Genomic DNA, 20,133 nt, shown 5'->3' with positions numbered 1-20,133 from the left:
CTCCCTTTTACATAGATGAAACACGTCACCTTTATAAAATAACCGTTATTCAATAAATGTAATTTCAAACAATCATGTCACCTTTATGCAATTTCGTCAAATATACTAAATCCATACATAACACCTGTTCATTTTTACAATGTAATTTTTAAATTTTCAAATAAAACAACTGTATAATATACTCAATATATATATAAATATTTACCTCATTTGTACTGAATATTCACGAATTTAATGTTATTTTTCTTCATTACTTCACAAATAAATATTGTCTGCTATATATCTTCAAAATATATTTCACATTTTTATTTAAAACAATGATTATAATTTTATATAAATACAAAAATATATATCTTAATTAATAATTTATTTATAATAATTGATTAGTAACTATAAGTTTTTTTTATAAATACTTAATTTATTTTATAACCGTTGTTCCCACGAGTTATAACCTTGTATTAATAATATGCAAGAACAAAGACCCTTACAAAAACGAAAACCAAAAGTGAAGTCAGCATGACAAAAAAAAAAACATAAAAACTAAAGTAAATCCAAGCAACTCTACAGCTATGAACTTTTATTTCATTCTTTTGCAATTTGCATTTCTTCAATTTCTTTTTCATTTCTATTTTTTCCAACTTATATTTCTATAATTACAATTCCATTCCATTATTTTCAACGGGTATTTCTCAAATTTTGTTTCCATTTTTTGATTGGTTCTTCATCTTCAGCGTCATGTGTTGTTGATACAATTTTTCTTTGTAGTATTCAAATATATTTTCATCAAGTCACCAAAAATCACATTTCCATTATAAAGAATTAAAATTACTTCAAAAAACAACTACTTGTTAACTTTATTAGATTCCAAAAAAAAAAAAAAAAAAAAAAAAAAAAACAGGAAATTAAGGCATCCATTAAATCCCCTACTAGAGTTGAGATCAGTCTAGGAAGGCAGGAAGTCCACATTCGAACTTAATCTCCACAATTAATTACACCTGAATTTTCAGCTAACCACCATCCTTGAACTCGAGAAGTAGAGCTTGAAGGAGAAGAAACCATTGATGGTTGGATTTTTTCTTCAAATCGGGTGAAGTCCTCATATATATGCTTTTTATGACGATATGTTATTAGTACATCATTATCTACATCTGATATGTCTGGTAAGTTAATGATACACCATGTCAATACAAAAACTCTGCAGAGTCGGCAATAACACGTAATGTTGGTTGCGCTAGGTTTTTTTTTTTTTTTTTTTTTTTTTGAAAATTTGTTTGCTTTTTTTTTTTTTTAAAAGAAATTAAAATATGCGGTTAAATAAAAAAGAATAGTTTTTTTTTGTGTGTGTGTGTGTGTAATTTACCTGAACTTTTAGAGAACATTTAAGTTGTGAAACATGTTTTTTGAATGAACTTTTATCATCCATAACTTGTACACGGAACTTTGGATAACTTACACATGAAACTTTAGTTATAAAGTAAAAGTGGAAATTAAACACACTCAAAGTTAACTTCACTTTCGTCATAGCGATCAAATCCAAAATAAGTTATAATTATTTTCAAAGAGTAAATAAATCTCAACAAACGTAATTTTGACTAAATTTGTATTTTAAAACTGTATTCATTGTTTAAAGTTTTTTTTTTTAAACAACATAAAAATTATTAAAAACTAGCCAAAAGTTAAACACAAAAATAATTATATGAAGGAAATAGACAAAATAATATCATGTAACCACACAACCCAATTGACACTAGTTTTCCCACACTTATTAGTCACCCAAACATAACTATGAAAAATTACCTGTTAAACAACAAACATTTTTTGGCTTAACTTTACCAACAAGAAAAACATTCTGAAAACACCAAATAGACCACCACAAAATGTAAAAAAACCAGTCTCGAAAAGCTCCTTACATATAGAAGTCAAGCACAAAGAATCAACACAGTCAATCCAATCTTGAAAAGAAAGGACATGTGTCGGAAAATTCCATTTTCTGCATAAAAGATTCAATAAATCAAGAATCAAGTCGCACTCAAGGAACAAATGACAAACGTTTTCCACTTTCTTCTTGTATATATGTCATAAAATCAAATTAATCACCAAACCTTTAGAAGAAAGATTATGTTTAGTAGAAATGTTGTTCAAGCAAAGCCGCTAGAGAAAAACATTAACTTTTATAGGGGCGAGACGACACTATCTAGTAACTGAATGAGAACCAAGAAGATGTTTATCAATTTCCAATCTGACGGACCCTACTGAAAAAAAAAAAAAAACTCAGACCAACAAGAGACCAACTCCATCTATCTGGAGAAGAACCGAGGAAGAGAGCAAAATCCAAGACAATAATGAGGAAAATTAGTCCACCGCTCCTCCTTTACGCCTCCTCTCGGTCTTCTTCTAAAAAAGTGTCTCACCCGGTTGTTGTAGTTTGAGTGTGTTTGATTTCCACTTTTACTTTATAACAAAAGTTTCATATGCATTTGGATTTTTTAAAACTTATAAATTATCCGGTATAATTTATGAATACCAAATAGTACAATAGATTTTTTTTGCACCAACCAAATCAATAATTTAATATTAATTAAAAAAAATCACAATATAATTATTAAAAGATGTCGGTATGTAATCTGTTTCCTTATAAGGCTATGAGGAGTGGTGCCGACATTACTGAGCACCACCTCATCTTCTTCCCATCTCCACGTCGACTTTCAACCATGCAGAGGAGAGAAACTCGACAATAGCCTACCAAGTTAGGCATTTTTTCTTCATTTGCTGAGTTTGAGAGATGGTGTGCCTTCGGTATGGTGAACTCCACCTCAACGATGTCGAGCTCTTCTCGACGCCACTTCACGCAGTCGATTATGTAGGTTTCCAGTTTAAATTATTTTCTTAATCATTGGTAAGGATAAATTCATTTAACGAATTTCTTTTACAATTGTTCATCTAAAAAAGTTGAGTTTATATTGATGCATGGAAAATGACATAAAAACTCATAAGTTTTTTTTTTGTTATTTTTTTAAATATGATTTTATCTTAAAATTAACTTTAAATGCAATATAAATGAAATACTCATAAGTTTTTTTTGTTATTTTTTTAAATATGATTTTATCTTAAAATTAACTTTAAATGCAATATAAATGAAATTTTTAAGATTATATATATATATATATATATATATATATATATATATATATATAAAATATATATCTATATATATATATATATATATATATATATATATATATATATATATATATATATATATATATCAACTTTCTAAATTATCATGAAATAAAATATGCAAAAACCTCTTAACTTTGTAATTTGTAATTATTATATGCTTTCACATTAAATATATTTTTCGTTTGTTATATTATATGCATTAATGCAAAAATTGTATTTATATGTGATTTTTTTAATTAAGAGAAAAATCATATTTACGGTTTTTTAAATGTTATTTTTATATATTTTTGTTTTTTTCTCTTTATACGATTTAAAATGTAAAAAATACATTCTTATTAAAATTTAAAAAAAATTTGACATATAAACGATAAATAAACACAAATATGCATTTATTAACAAGTTCATATAAAGATTACAAAAAGAAGAAAACACTAATATTTTTCTAGCATTCTCTTGTTAGTCTGCGATAGCTACTTATCCCCTTCGAGAGACGAATGAGTGTCAACACATTCTCTTGTTCGTGTGCGATAGCTACTTATCCCCTTTGAGAGACAAATGAGTGTCAACACATTGACAATGTTGTTGTTTGGTTTAATGGTGAGTAGAAATGGACATTTATAAAACAATTTTGATAAATTATATCAATATAGGTATATGAGTATCCATTTTTGCAACATCTAAAACTCTTACGACATGTTTGCACATATCTCTCATAATCATAATGAAAATAGGCGCAAGGTAGAGTCGGTGAATATTCACTTAATCAAAAGTTGGACTTGGAGGAGTAGTTGTGCCCGATGAAGAAGAACCACTGAAAATGCCAATAAGAGAAGGTGGGCAAAAGGTATTTTGTTCACTTATTCCTCAATTGATAGTTATTCTATAAGTTCTAAGCTTACATACCATCTTTTATCTATCAAGAAATATATTAGCCACACGAAGTATTCACGACATTTCATGATTTGCCTTAATAATAGAATACAAGACGACCTTTTGCATGGGAAACAAACGGTTTATTAAATTACCCTTATGAATGACGCAAATGATTCATAGTTTGTATAAAAAGTTATATGGAAAACATTGTGTTCATAAAGGTACCTTGCAAATAACATGATTGATTGATGTAAACATGTTACCATTTATGTAACATCCGGTTTTTAGAAGTTTCCTATTTCGGGAATTATGGGCATTAAATGGATCAAGTTAGGGCCCTAGACTTCAAAGGGTTTTAGTTTTAGATCCAATTGGGTGTGGATTATACAGGTTATGTGATCCAAGCTTTCAGTTTGTGCTTTGGTGTCACACCCCCAAACCAAGGATGGCGGAAACGTCCGGGGGTGAAGGACTTCATGTATAATATCATAACAACGGTATAATAGTGATCAAAGTAAATACAACGATCATAAATATAATCGAGAAAGTTACATAGTTTCATGAGTTACATGTTTCAAAATCGATTACATTATAATGATAAAATGTTTTGTCTGACGCCGTAACGTTCCACCCTCAAAAGCTGGTAGTTACCTATTTTTATTGATTACCTGAGAATACAAGTAATTTTGAAAGAGTATCAACAATTAAGTTGGTGAGTTCATAAACTTTTGTATGAAGAGTTGAATTTTTTTATTAGTAAATTTAGTGTTTGTTCAAGAAAAATCCAATATTTTCCTTATAAAATGATTTGTAGTCTTAAGACCCAAAGACTGAAATGTACAAGTATTTTCCATACTTATGATAGTATATGAAATTTTAAATAAATAAAACCCTTCTTAATATAAGAAGTCTCGTAAACTATGTGTCGTTATTTCCCTATGTGAGTTATTATAACCATACTTTGACATAGTGGACCTGTTACGACGTTCTTCAGGCGTCGGAATGTTATGACATTTGTCACCCCTGACCTGCCGGCCGAGCTGTTGCAAGCAGCTTGGGTGTGGGTTGTCAATCCCAATATAGATCTATATACAAGTATCACTCTCTCCCTACAAGAGACTCTGGCTATAACTACAAGATTTTTAACTAGTAATCTAAGAGTACAATGAAGTAGTGCCTCACAACCGGACTTAATGAGTTTACGTGTAGTGTAATTGAAAAACCTTTTTGTAGTAGGAATATAACCTTCCTTAGTAAATTCGTAGAGTTGGTGTAACATAAACTATACCTATTATAGTTTATCATGTATGTTATAATGATAGAACAACTCTTTTGTAGTGAAAACTGAATCGTTTGTAGTGATTAGTAACGTAACAAAACATAAACTATACTTGTCATAGTTCATCTTGTATGTTTGTAATGAATAAAAACCCCTTATAATGAATGAATATTTTTGTTGTGTAAGTGTAACTTAACTGAAAACACAAATAAATAATATAGTCATCATGGATAAACACTTTGCTCAACACATTACAAATTGTTAATAACTTGTAAACTGTTTGTATCTAATTTTACTTTTCTGTCACTGCTTTTGCAAAATCACAGAAAAATCATCGTGAGTCGAAATCTAAATCCGTAAACTCTGGAAGCTCAGAAAATGTGTATAGTATACTCACAATTTTTATTATGAATTTTAATAATTCCTAACTAGTGTCAAAATGACCATTTTCACTAACTGATCCGAAATCTTTGCTACAGTGATAGACAGTTTTGTAAAAATCACCATAAATCGTAGAAAAATCGTATGAACATGTGCAAGTAGTCATTTTAAAGGTAAAATCCTGAACTATTTTCATATTGAACAGTTTGAAAGTTATGGAGTTTAAGATGGTCAAAACAGTTCGTTATTGAGCCATAACGTTTCTGTTGAAAGTTGTCATTTGAGTCTAAACATATTTTGGTGTTGTAACTTGTATTCTCCCCCTAAAACTAGAAGAAAACGTGAAAAGATGGGGGTATGAACTCACCTTGAGTGATTCCCTGAGATGGATGTTGAATAAAAAAGGTTTCCAAGTCAAGAGCACTTGGAAGATGCTTGAAGATTTGAAGTTCCTAAGGATAAATATGTCAATTTTTGAGTATATGATCCATGTTTTGAGTGAAGAAGTGTAGAATATTTAGAAGTAGGATGAAGATACTTACCAAGAGTGACGTAGAAGAAAAATGTTTCTTGGGGAAAAATCTTGAGTTCCAGAGGGAAAGGTGGGGAAGGGGGGGGGGAGGGGAGGAGGAAAAGTGTGATTTTGGAGGATGTGTTTGGGTTTTATAGGTGAAGAGTGAAGATCTAATGAGTGGATTTGAGTAAGAAAATCTGGTGGAGTGTAGGGGAAAAGATCTTGATTTGACTAGGTACTATGGGGATAGTGACATAAAGCATGAATAGTGACTTGAAGTTGTCATAACTTTATGGGAAAAGTCAACAACCCTTAGATAATAGCTTATACAAAAGATATTACCTATAATAAGGATTTCCCCATGGATTGGTCCCATGGATTGGATCTTGTGAGTAGAAGTTACTCCAAAACCTTTAAACATCATTTCTAGCCATTTATGAGGTCATTAAGTCATAAAAATCGAATATTGGTGGGTATATCTCTTCCATGAATGAGTTTTGGCGTGTTCGGCAAAACTAGCTAGTAGCGGGTAGCTTGTAGTGTTTTGTTAAACGCTACATGAAGTAGCTTTTGGATTTGGAGCATTTTGATTAAACTAAACGCTAGAAGCTTGTAGTGCCAAACGAGACTTTTTGTTTTAAACGGAGCGTTTTGTCAAACGCTAGAAGTTAGAAGCTCCCAAATGCTCCGTGCCAAACACGCCCTTAGTGTTCCTTTGGTGAAGATATGAATCTAGGGCTTTGGTTTGGACTCCATTAAGCCATGAAAAGTCATAAAGTCAGGAACTTTATGAATTAAGACTTCCCTTAGAATCAGATATGGGAGTTGGACATCAGGTCTTAAGGTATTAAGAGCTTAGAAAGTGATTTTGGGCTTTAGTTGGCATATGCTAGGCGTACCCTCCTGGTACGTTGCACGTAACGGGTTTCAGCACGTTACCTTTTCTTTGAGAAAGCAGTACGCTGGGCGTAGTAGAGTGGTACGCCGAGCGTACTCTCCAAAACGAATTTAGGCCATTTTGGGCTTTGGGTCATGATTTGTTGGGCCAGGTATGGAAGGTTAAAATAGTCTTTTACCCTTATCATGATAGAATATGATTGGACTTTGATTATGGGTTATTACCCTAATTATTGATTTGGGGTGATTTTAGATATGTTTAGTGTCAGGAGCCATGTAGTAACAACGCATGTGTGATTCAGTTATCTTCGGATTGAGATAAGTCTCCTCACTATACTTGTGGGTCGAAGGAACCAATGCCGGCCGACTGGAATGTGTTATGTAGGATGCTAGTTGTCTTTATGACTCTTTCATTGTATGTTAGGTTGGGCACATAGGCATGCATGTAGGGCTGGACCCATTACATGAGTAGGTTGGGCTCATTGTATGTTGGGCTAGGCCCATTATATGAAGGGCTAGGCCCAATTGTATGTTGGGTTGGGCTCATTGATTAGGAAGGGCTAGACCTATTATTATGAGTTGGGCCCAAAGTGTGGTCTAGACCCAATGATATGTATGGTATGTGGTATGTTGGGGATACTCATTAAGACATGCAATGGATGGTTTAAGGTGCTTATAGTTTAACTTTTATGGTTTAAGATACTTATGCCAAGGGGTACGCAACGCGTACTTGCAAGCGATCGTGTACGCTAAGTGTACGTTGAGCGTACGCCTCTTATGTCACACCCCCAAACCGGATTGGCAGAAACATTCGGGGGTGGAGGACGTCATGTACATTATCATAACAATGCACAATAGTATAACAAGCAACAACATCCATTGCATTAATAATTTAGTTAAATACATGTGTGTTTTGTGTATAGTTATAAGACACCAAAAATGTTTATCAAAATAAAAGACGAGTCTTGAACATGCTCCGTCTTCTTAAAATCTGGTCCAGTGTACCTGTCTATTGGTGACCTGAGAATACAAGTTATTTTGAAAAGAGAGTATCAACATAAAAGTTAAGTGAGTGCATAAATATTTTGTGTCAAAAGTTTACATTTGTTTCATGAAAATGTTTGTAAGTGTTTTGATGCAAATGTTTGTATACTTCCTAGAAAATCCTATATTTCCTACTAAAATGAAAAGTAGTCTTCTACCAAGATTCGACTGTTTTGTATGTTTGTTCTCTCGTAAAAATGTATGTTTTTCCAAGTTTATGACTATCTTTACTAGAAAAATAGTTTGCATTTCTCAATATGAGAGTATTACTGTATGAATGTAAATGGAAATGAAGATGTATAGTAGTGTTGTATAAAATACCTACTGAAGCACTAACTACCTCAAACCAAATTGTTAAATAAGGTAAAAATGTGATTAGGTTATAACAATGCTTGATTGACTAGTATAAAACACGACGTTCTTCAGACATCGAAAATGGTATGACATTTGTCACCCGTAGACCTGTAGGTCCCACTGTAGCTAGAAGCAAGGTGTAGGATGGTCAATCCCATATAGATCTATACACAAACTCACGCTCTCCCTCCAGGAGACTCTGGTTATAAAACGTGACACAACAAGTATAATGTTATGCCATGATATAGTGTTTCACATCTTAGTTGTTTTGTTCTTGTTATAGTATGTATGTTCTTTTCTGTTCTTGTTATAGTATGTATTGTAATGTATAGTAATGGTATGACTGTACTGACTCATGTATGTTTCTCTGTTCTAGAAATAATATGTAGTGATCCTCTAAGCTATACCTATTATTGTTTACTAGTACGTTTGTTTGAACTGTTACTGATTTGTAGAAAAGACTCAATTGTTCAACGGGAACAACTGAGTTAAGTATGATCCTTAAAAATGGGTTTAATATTCATATATGTATTTAATGAGTATAACTATGATTTAGCCGACAGTCGAACTAGTGATCCAACCCTAAGCCCACAATCAAACAAGGAACATGAGTCAACGTATTTAACAATAGTCCTAAGTCCGTTAAAGCATAATTATACGTAAATAAATAGACGGATATGATTTTGATATAAAAGAAGTTTAAAATAGTTTAAAAGAGTTTTAAGAAGTTTTGAGTATAAGAAATCCTTTTGTTTGTTGTTTTCACATGTAAATGGTTAACACATTCTTATTGTGTTCTACTTGTATTCTCCCCTTAAAAGCATTTAAAAAGTATTTAAAAATGTAATTGTAGGGGTATGGACTCACCTGTAGTGAGTGATTCGAATGAAAGATTGATATAGGATGCTTGGTATCACTAGTGAGGTCCTGAGCACAAACGGATCCTATTTAGCATATAATATATATATATATATATATATATATATATATATATATATATATATATATATATATATATATCAAGGTTGCAGAAATCGCTCGACGGTACCTCGGCGGTGGACTGGGGTCAAGGGATTAATCGCCTAGGCGGGGATTAATCGAGGACCATTAACTATAAAAAATTATTAAAAAAATAATAAATATAACATTAATCTTAAGAATATAAGGGTACCTTTAACAAAAAAATATTGCATTTGGCAACTTAATTCTTATAAAAAAATATACAGGAATCTTTACATAGATCCACCTTATATTACAAGCCTAAACTCCAACATTCAAAATTTAGGATTAAAACATTCAAAAATTTAGAATTACGACATCCAAAATTTAGGGAAACTTTACACAGATCCAATTCATATTACCATCTAGTGATTGGAATAAGATGTTACAAATACAAGCTGAACTAATCACAACAAACCTATTACAACACCAAAAAAAGAACCACTTGATAGTATTATACACAAACTGGGAACAACAAAAATGGACCATTATACCCTCCAAATTTCAATAGTATCCAAATGGTACATCACTACAGTCTACAACCAATAAGTTTTGAACGAGAATCATATTACTCAATTAAAGAAATCACTTTGTAGAACATGAAGCAGCAAGAACAGCCCCTAGAAAATGAAAATTGAATACATTTGGATGACGTTATTTTTCTTTCGTTCACTCCTTCCGCTTTCATGTTATGCTGATCGGACACGAAGAGATGATTGGCCAATGAATACCAACACATTGCTTTGATAATCAAGACTACAAGATTCACTCAGGCAATTGATCGAACACTTGGTGGGCATATGGTTTTATACACAAACCAACATCACTAGCACTTCTTCCCTACCTTTTACAAACAGAAACGACAAGGATATTGGAAGTAACTTACATACATACATACGTAATCATGAGTTATTGCAACAACAATATTCTAACATTGTTTCGATTCAACAAAATTCAATCTGCTAACATATGTATATACATATCCTTGAACTCAACTGAAATTTATAACACATGATTAAGAAATTGAAAACCAAATAATCTTACATAATCAGTATAACGAACACTTGGTGTCGACGGGAAATCGAGGTTGGTGTTGACTATGTATCTACGATACTGCAATTAGCGAAGTGATTCTCCAATCGATCAGTAATCGGTGACTTGCGAGCCTACAAGAGAGATATGGATGATTTTGAATTGAAGGTGAATCTGAGTCGATTTCAATCAGAATGTTGGGGGATAGCAGTGGGGTTGTTCCCTGATCGAGAGAGAAATAAGGTTCGATCCCACATCATTGCTGGGATAAGAGATGAACGCAAAAGTTATTCTATAAGAAAAAGGAGCTAGATCCTTTGAGACGCAAATCAAGCTAAGCTTTGGGCTATCCGGCTCCTTTGAGTTGGTGGGTCTTTAAAAGTTAGCCGAGCCAATTTGGTCCGATTAGGACTGAATTGGACCGGTTTTGAACGATATTGACCAAGGCGGATTTTTTTACCCTCTAGCCCTTATTCGTAGGCGGTTGGAGGCCGTCAAGTGCCTAGGCGCCGATTAATCGGCTGCCTAGGCCGATATTTACAACACCGATATATATATATATATATATATATATATATATATATATATATATATATATATATATATATATATATAGGGTGAGGTTCAATAGAGAACCATAATTAACCAAGGAACGAAGGAACCAATCTTTTTTTCAACTTTTAGAACTTATTTTTTATCAAAAAAAAAAAACAAAAAACTAAAAATACAGAAATTCATAACTTTTTATCCTTTTTCCAATGATATAAAATTCGAATTTTTTTACGTCAAATTCACAATGTGAATCTTCGAAAATCCACAACGTGAATCCGGATTCACACGGTGAATCCGAAAAATATTTTCACATTCACAATGTTAATATATGAATTTAGATATTTTTAGATTTTTTTTCGATAAAGAATAAGCTCTAGAAATTGAAAAAAAGATTTGGTTACTTGAAGAACCCATAATTATGGCTCTCTATTGAACTTTTCTATATATATATATATATATATATATATATATATATATATATATATATATATATATATATATATATATGTATATATATATGTATATACAATTAGTGTTTATAACAACTAAAGTGTAAAGGAAACAACCTTGAGAAGTAGGGAACACTTACAATGAAGTGTTAGAAGCGAAAATAGGAGGCTGAAAGATGATCACGACCAAGAGTGAAGGGTTCATAGCCCTTGAGTTGATCATGGCCTAAGAACACTTGATGTGTTCACGGCCCAATGATGAAGATATGAAGGGTTCACGACCATAAGAAGGGTTCACGACCAGAACTCTTGAAGATCCTTGAATGAAAAGATGATGAATCAAGATGGAAGACAAGGAACTTCACATAGACAACAAGAAAAGGGAGTGTCCTTACGTTTTTTAGAAGAGGGAAGAGTTCACGGTTGATGATACTTGAGAGAGAATGGAGTGAGTTCACGACTAGGAGGGAAGAAGTGATGAGAAAATTAGCCAAACTCTTATATATAGCCTGGATTTCACGGCCAAGGATGGGTTCACGGCCGTGAACCTAGTTTGCGGTCGTGAACCACTCTTGAAGGGGTTCCTGGCTCGAATGCAGTCCACTGCTGTCACACCCCCAAACCAGAATGGCGGAAACATTCGGGGGTGGATGACTTCACGTAGTATCACAACCATTGAATATTGTAAAGAAAGTAACACAACCATCACATATATAATGGAAACGTATGTTGTTGCGTTATACATAATAGCAAAAGAATATTACAATGAGATGATAAATGTTCCATAATAAAACATCCTTAGTGTTCCTTTCTCCAAAAGCTGGTGGTTACCTGTATTACTGATTCCCTGAGAAATACAAGTGGTTTCGAAAAAGTGTCAACAATTAAGTTGGTGAGTTCATAAGTGTTTTGCATTGAAAAGTATGTCCTTTTTGATAGTAAACCGATGAACGAGGTTTTCAGAAAATCCAATATTTTCTATAAATGATTTGAAAAGTTTCCCGTGTTGGAGTGCGTTTGTGTTTTCCATACTTGAATAATAGTGATAAAATTTGTGTTAACGATAAAATGGAAAACTGAAATGCATATATGAATCTCGTAAATCAAACTTGTTTTTATACTTTTATGTGAGTTTTATAACCATGCTATTGACACTGATGGCCTGTAACAACGTTCTTCAGGCGTTGGAACTGTTATGACATTTGTCACCCCAGGCCTGCCGGCCTAGCTGTAGCTAACAGCTTAGGTGTGGGATTGTCAATCCCGTATAGATCTATACACAAGTATCACGCTCCCCCTACAAGGGATTATGGTATATAATACAGGACTTAATAATGCATACTCGAACGTACGTGAAGATGTTTCACATTACTAGGTATAAACAGATTTACGATAATAAAGACTTTACTTCTTTTGAAAGCATTTCATTTGTCGAGATGTATATGTAAAACGTATGAATCACTTGAATACTACACTCATTATAGTTTCTCAAAAGTATTTCCCATTTGGTAATAACAACTTGGTGATATAATAGCCCTTTAAACATAAAGTTATTTTTGTATCAAAACTCTATAAGAACGATATTATAAAAATGATACTTTGATTTGTAATGTACTTGTATTCCCCCCTTAAAACGTGAAAAGAATTTAAAAGTAGGGGTATGAACTCACTCGTTAAGTTTTGAAGAGAGAGGCTAGAGTTGAGCAGAACTTCGACCGCGGATGGTTGCGTCGTCGGGTTCTTCGGGGGTCTCTGCAGCGTAAATCTTTCGTCGGGGGCTCGAGTGCGGAAACCAAGGTCGTCGGGACAGCTTCTTGTGCTTGGAAGGGTGTGAGAGTATCTGGAGATTTGTGAATGTGTGCATAAACTCGCAGCTGATGCCATCTATTTATAGTGCTGGAAGAGTGAGTACGCGGGGCGTAATTTTGGAGTACGCTGGGCGTACTCACGTACGCGGCGCGTACGTCGTTACGCTGGGCGTAATATGGCGTCATGGCTTACGACTCGGGTCTAGCTAAGCGTAGCTTGGGTGGGCCGATGGGACTCGACTCTGGGTCTAGTACGCAGGGCGTAATCCCTGCTTCCGACTTCTAAATTCCGTAACTTTCGCGTACGAGCTCCGTTTTTCGCGTTCTTTATATCCACACGTAGGTGAGATTATGCTCTACAACTTTCATTTAGACTCCGTCGGCTAGTTTTGACTTTATTTTTAATGATATAATTTTAATAGGCCGGACCTCCTAAAGTTCGTTAAAAATTCATAGGTTCTTTATTCGCCGTCGGTTTTCGTCTGTCTTTTTATCGTTTTATTACTACTGAGGAGATCTTCAACTTCCGTTTAGGTGGCGATAGCTAAATAACACTCGATCTTCAATCCGAGTTTTTAGCCATCTTCTACTGTTACGAAACTTTGAAAATTCGTAACTTCTTCATACGAGGTCCAATTTGGGAGATCTTTTTATGTACGCTCACCTTTCAACGAGATCTACGACTTTGGTTTAGATACTTAAGGCTAAAATGCATTTTATTGAGATTCTACTTTTTACGTCAAATAATGTTTTAACGTCGTGTCGTAAATATACGAGTGGTTATAATTTCTTCAATATAACCCGGTTTTGAGCGTTCTTTATGTTCTTGGAAACCTTGGCATGATATCTAGTATTTGATGTATCCCAACTTAGATACTTGAACACTTTATTTTCGAGGTTAATTTCATTGCTTTTTAGCTTTCGAGTGTTTACAATGCTTTTTGGGAGAAATTAGGGTTGTCACAACTGCTCTCAAGCTATTACTTTCTAACATCTAACCCTTAAGAGAATGGAGTGAGTTCACGGCTAGGAGGGAAGAAGTGATGAGAAAATTAGCCAAACTCTTATATATAGCCTGGAGTTCACGGCCAAGGATGGGTTCACGACCGTGAACCTAGTTTGCGGCCGTGAACCACTCTTGAAGGGGTTCCTGGTATCACAACCTTGGTTTGAGGGATTTGGGCAAAATTTCAGTTGTGTCAAAACTCAAACTGAGGAAATGATAATCTTTTCAAAAGAAAAAGAATTTTAAATTTTGAAAAAAAAGAATCTCTTAAGTAAAAGGGGGAGTGCAATGCGCACAATCTGCCGAGCTCAAGTAAGTGTTTCCCAAGTTGCCCATACTTATGTATTGTGATTAGTATGCTTGATAAGTGAACTGCATGCTAGATTAGGGCTAAGGATACCTTCAGGAATCATATGATATAATTGTCTGATTTATGTCATGCCTTATAGCTCAATAGAACTTGATGCCATGTATTACTTGGAATTGATATCGGCTCAATTATTTGCTAAGTGTATGATTTCAAAGTTGTATATGATTAGGATTGTATAGCCCTAGAATGATCGATTTAGCCTCATTTTTTTGTTCCTTGTTTGGTTGTGGACTTAGGGTAGAATCTTCATTCGACAGTCTATATGATCCTATTTTGTGTACAACTTCCATGCATAAGGCAACCAACGGTGTTGATTAAGGTTCTTAGTACTGTTAGTGTTGAGGGTTGAGAGTTCCTAGAAGAGTCTAGGATATGTATGTTGTATAGCATAGGTTTGTTCTTGGTTATAGTGTGGTAACTTAGAGGAATCAGAATTTACCTTGAGGAAGGTACATGAAGGCGTGGAAGGTAGTATTGGGTCTGTACTACTGGAAGCACATGACCTGTACCTAAGACAAATGTAGATCTGGGGGTCCTAAGGGTACCTGTGTGCTGCAAGTTTCCCTTGAGTGTTTGCCGGTTGTTTATATCTTGTGTTTCAACTTGAGGATGGTGGTCACTCATTTGGGAACGGGAGGTTCTGTTTCTGGCTCCGGATCGGGTTCAGGTTCTGGCTCTGGCTCAAAACCAATTGATGAGAGGTTGTGGGAGCTCATTGCAGTTGAGGTTACTCGCGTTATTCTTGACTCCACCCTCGTGATCTTCGGTACCGTCGAGGAGGGGATTGTGTAGCTCATGGAGGAGCGGCTCAGGTCTTTTCGAACAGAAATTGTTGCGGGTCAGTTTAGGACTCGAGCTCCCTCATTCCAAGAGTTCAAGGCGTGTGGAGTGCCTGAGTTCTTTGGGGTTAAGGAACCCATCGCTAGCCGTCTCTGGATTGCTAACATGGAGAATGCTCAACACACGAGCTTTTTCCCTGAAGAGGCAAAGGTGGGATTCGCGTCCTGCTTACTGAGGGACAAAACGCAGAATTGGTGAGAGGAGGCCACTCGAGCGGTAGGGTCGATAGCGATGGATGTGATGACATGGGAGGACTTTGTGCAGAGGTTTCAGAGGGAGTTTGCACCAGCTATCAAGGTGCAGTGGCTGACAAGGGAGTTCCAAGACCTTCGCCAAACTACAGAGACTGTGGCAGAGATTACCGCCAAAATCAAGGAGAGAGCATTGTTGCTCCCGTAGTACGATGCAGACGAGGAAACGAGGAATAATTTTAAATGCTCACAAATGTATTGACCGTTATGAGCTAGTATGTATACGATTTTAGGGAGGTTGACCTTTTACTTTATAATTTTGAGGAACAATTTTAAAATAGGTTTTCAATTTCTACTTACTCTTAATGATCAATTCATCATTTGTGTTAAGTTGCGAGTAGATGATGAGATTGATATGAAATGGTGAAATCCAAAGGTGACATTATGACGCTGAAGCTATATTATTTACGTCTAGGACTCCCTTGAACCTTAGTAAAAGGGTTTTGGGATGTCCTAATTTCAAGGTTTTTGTAACCATATGTATGAAGTATTGGATTAGTGTCTAAGTCCATAACTATTTTGGTATGTACTTGACCCGATTATGAGCATGGTCCTTTTGGGTTGCCTTCACCATAGCAATATGTAGGATGAATTAAGGAGAGAAAGGTTTAATTATGATTTATTAATATATTATGAGAATAATATATTAAAGGAGAAATCATATTGTTTAATTAATATTTGTCAAAAATTAATTAAGAATTAATTTTGTGGCTAAAAGAGATTAATTAAACTTAAGGGACTGGAATTGTAATTATAAAATAATTGCAAGAATGGACTAATGGACTCCATAGAGTGGATTGGACGAAATTTATGGGAAAGCCCATAAGATTTCATCCATGACTCTAAAGAAAGGGATCCATGGGCTGCTTAGGGCCTAAGCAGTCAGATTAGGGTTTCCTAGTTGTAAACCCTAATAGCCTACATGTATATAAAGGGACCCTATGCCCCAAAAACGTGGACAAGAGTTCCTTTAGGGTTTCTAGACGTTTTGGGCAACCTCCTCTCTTCTCCTTCTTCATCTAGTTGCTTAGTGGTGTTTGTGACTCCATTAGAGGTGCAGCACTTGAGGCACTAAGCTTTCTAAAGCTAAGGATTGATTGTTATTGCTATATAACAATCTAAGGTCAGATCTAAACTCTATTTTATGTTAATATGATTAATTGTATGCTAGATCTAGGGTTTATAGCTTTGGATATTCAATTGCATGTTCATTAGACAAACTAGATCCAAAAGCTATTAGGGTTTGCATGTACACCATAGGAATGATGTTTTGCTCAAAACCCATCAGTGGTATCAGAGCCTAGGGCTGTTTGCTAGTGAATTTGATGCTTAATTGATCAAAATTTGACTGAAAATCGAAATTGTTTTGGCTTCTGCATACCTGACTGGCCGAGTCGTCTGTACTCGACGAGTCCAGGTCCAAACTCGACGAGTTAGCGGGTCTGGCAGGCTGTTTTCGCGATTTTCTTGTTGTTTTGGCTTGGGATACTTACCATAAACATTTTATTCATAAAATCCGATTTTTATTGATTTTGGGTGAATATTCTTACCAAAATAGAAGATAATTGTCAAAATTTAGATAATCTTTTGTTTTATTAGATAAATATTGATTATTTGTAATTTAGATTTGAATTATCTTGTGAAAAAGTTTCAAATTGCACCCTTTAGGTTTTATAGTTTAAATTTGAACTTAAAAGTTTTGTTTATGAAATTTAAATAAGTTAAACCCTAATGTTTTGAAAAGTTTCAAAACTTGCCCTCAAGTTTTGGAATTAAAATTTTTTGATTAAAAGATTAATTTTGAAATATTTAAATTCTAAACCCTAATGTTTTGAAATGTTTCAAAACTTGCCCTCAAGTTTTGGAATTTAAAAGTTGATTAAAAGTTTAATTTTGAAATGTTAAATTCTAAAACCCTAGTAATTTGAAAAGTTCAAATCACACCCTTATGGTTTTATTAATTAATTAAAGTATATAATTAAAAGTGATTTAATAAATCCATAAAGTTTTGGTTTACATTTAATTAAATTAAAAGTATAATTTACTAAGTTAAACCACCTAGTATTTTAAAAGTGTAAAATACACCATATACTATATATAACATTAAAAGTCTAATATTATATATATGTATGAGTAAATAGTCAGTCTTACCGTTAGTAGGCCTCATTCACGAAGCTGGTCTATAAGGGGTGTTTAAGGAAATTGCCTATAAAATGGCGATTGAATGGGTATCCACTCTTACTCACCACACTCTTGACTAGTGGAGGGTCGTTAGCCGAACGGCTAGGATAGGACAGAAACCTTCCATTATAAGTATAATGAAGTACAAAGTAACTAAATGCTTTTACAAATTCCCAAATCATAGTTACTTTAGGTAAAATGAGAAATTGTATGCTAATCCATGGAATTACACTTCGTACCCTTGTCAAACGTTAGTGGAGCGTGTATGGTTAACCGGCACACTAATTTAGGGATGACATTGGTGGCGAAGGGTGGCTCGATGCTTATCATAGATCAATGGAGCGTGTGTGGCTAACCGGCACATTGATTAGGTGATAGTAGCATTGGGTGCACCACGTGATTCGTATGGTTATTCATACCTTATTTGTGATCCTCAGCATCCCAGTCACAAATTGTAGGGCATAATCGAGATTAAACATGCCATTGAAAAGTTCAATGAATCTCAAAAGATCTAGGAGTTTCAATTCATTTAAAACTTAAAATTCCTTTTCGTTTTTCATGGTGGAAATTGGTAAATCGTCATTTACCTACCTTCAAATATTCTGCGACTAGATTACGACATCCCTCTTCTAGGTTGTAGAATATTATGTTGGATCCTAGCCTTAATAACTCATTTGGGGTGTTTTATTAAGGACTCAATCAACTTAACTTGAATTTTCTCCCGTTTTGTAAAATTCTGAATCTTACAATGGTCTTCCCAAATCATTTGGATCAAGCTTTCCAAATGAAGATGACGTTTTGAGATACGATCAAGGAAATGAGAGTCATGCTTCACTTCCTCCACCTCCTCCAGTTGTTCTCCCTGACCCACAAGTTCGAAGGCTTGAAGTAAACACGAAGATGGGAAACCTGTGTGTACACACGTCTTAGAGATGAAGTCACACATTGATAGGTTAAGCATGATGGATGTCGAGATTTCAAGTGAGTTGGCTGTTGACTGGGTTCTTCAGTCACTTACTGAATCATATAGTGAGTTCGTTAGAGAGTACTATATGATGGATCACGACGTGACCCTCATTGATCTCACCTATTTGCTTATAGCTGCTGAATCAGCAATGATTTGGCGTGCTGGTCAAGCAAATTTGTCTGGTGAATGAAACTCCCAAACTTCTATGGACACTGGCAACATTGGAAGTCCAGAAAGAACTAAGTCTATGATTGTCCGATGTGATGTGCCAAAGGAGTCCATTTGCTTTTATTGCCAAGAAAAGGGGCATTGGAGACGAAGCTGCCCTAACTACTTGAGAGATCTAAGATATGGGAGAGTCAATACGTATGGCTCTGCTTCATGTAAAATCCATTAACTAACTCTTTTAAGTTCCTATTCTAGATTCTTAATACATGATGTGATAAGATTACATTTTGATGTTTTGTAGGATCGAAGAAAAGAGAGGAAGCTTAAGGGAAGAAGTGAGCTGAATCTAATTGTGAAGAAAGTGGATTTCGATCGCATTGTTTGAAGATTGGATTTTTGAGCTACTACTTGGAGTTAGAATAGATTGTTAAGAAATATGTAATAACATAGTTTTTCAATTGAATTGCATTGTAAGGACAAATTTTTCCGCAATAAAATGAATTTTGATTTTATCTTATTTATTTATCCTTGCAATGACATGTATGAAAAATTGATGTTTGAAGGTTTCTATTATTAGCAATAATGGATTTGATTATTGATTATGTTATTTGTGGAGATGTCAAGAATTCACCAAATAGGGAGAGTTTCTCATCGCCCAAGTTTCATTTGGACAGAAACTTGGAATCATACAACTTGGTTGCGTGATGAATGAAAACTTTCATATTTGGAAATTAGACTAATTCTTTGACAAAGTGTCAAGTGAAGGACTAGTAGATCGACTACACTAGGTTGTGCGTTGATCAAGTCCACCACAAAGAGAGATAAGATATTCGTCATGATTTTCTAAAAGTTTAGTAAATATGATTATACTTATAAGATTAACTGTAATTCTGAGTTGATTGAAAGAGTTTCAATGAATAGCAGAACGAATAAAGAAGAATCAAGTAGGCAGAAAGATAAAAGTTTCTCTATTCTAAGAAGAAGGGAG

This window comes from Lactuca serriola, chromosome 1 (genome assembly GCF_051521515.1).
Source record: "Lactuca serriola cultivar US96UC23 chromosome 1, Lser_US96UC23_V15, whole genome shotgun sequence".
Classification (NCBI taxonomy): domain Eukaryota; kingdom Viridiplantae; phylum Streptophyta; class Magnoliopsida; order Asterales; family Asteraceae; genus Lactuca; species Lactuca serriola.
The sequence above is the reverse complement of the archived record's forward strand: the minus strand, read 5'-3'. Positions refer to the sequence as shown.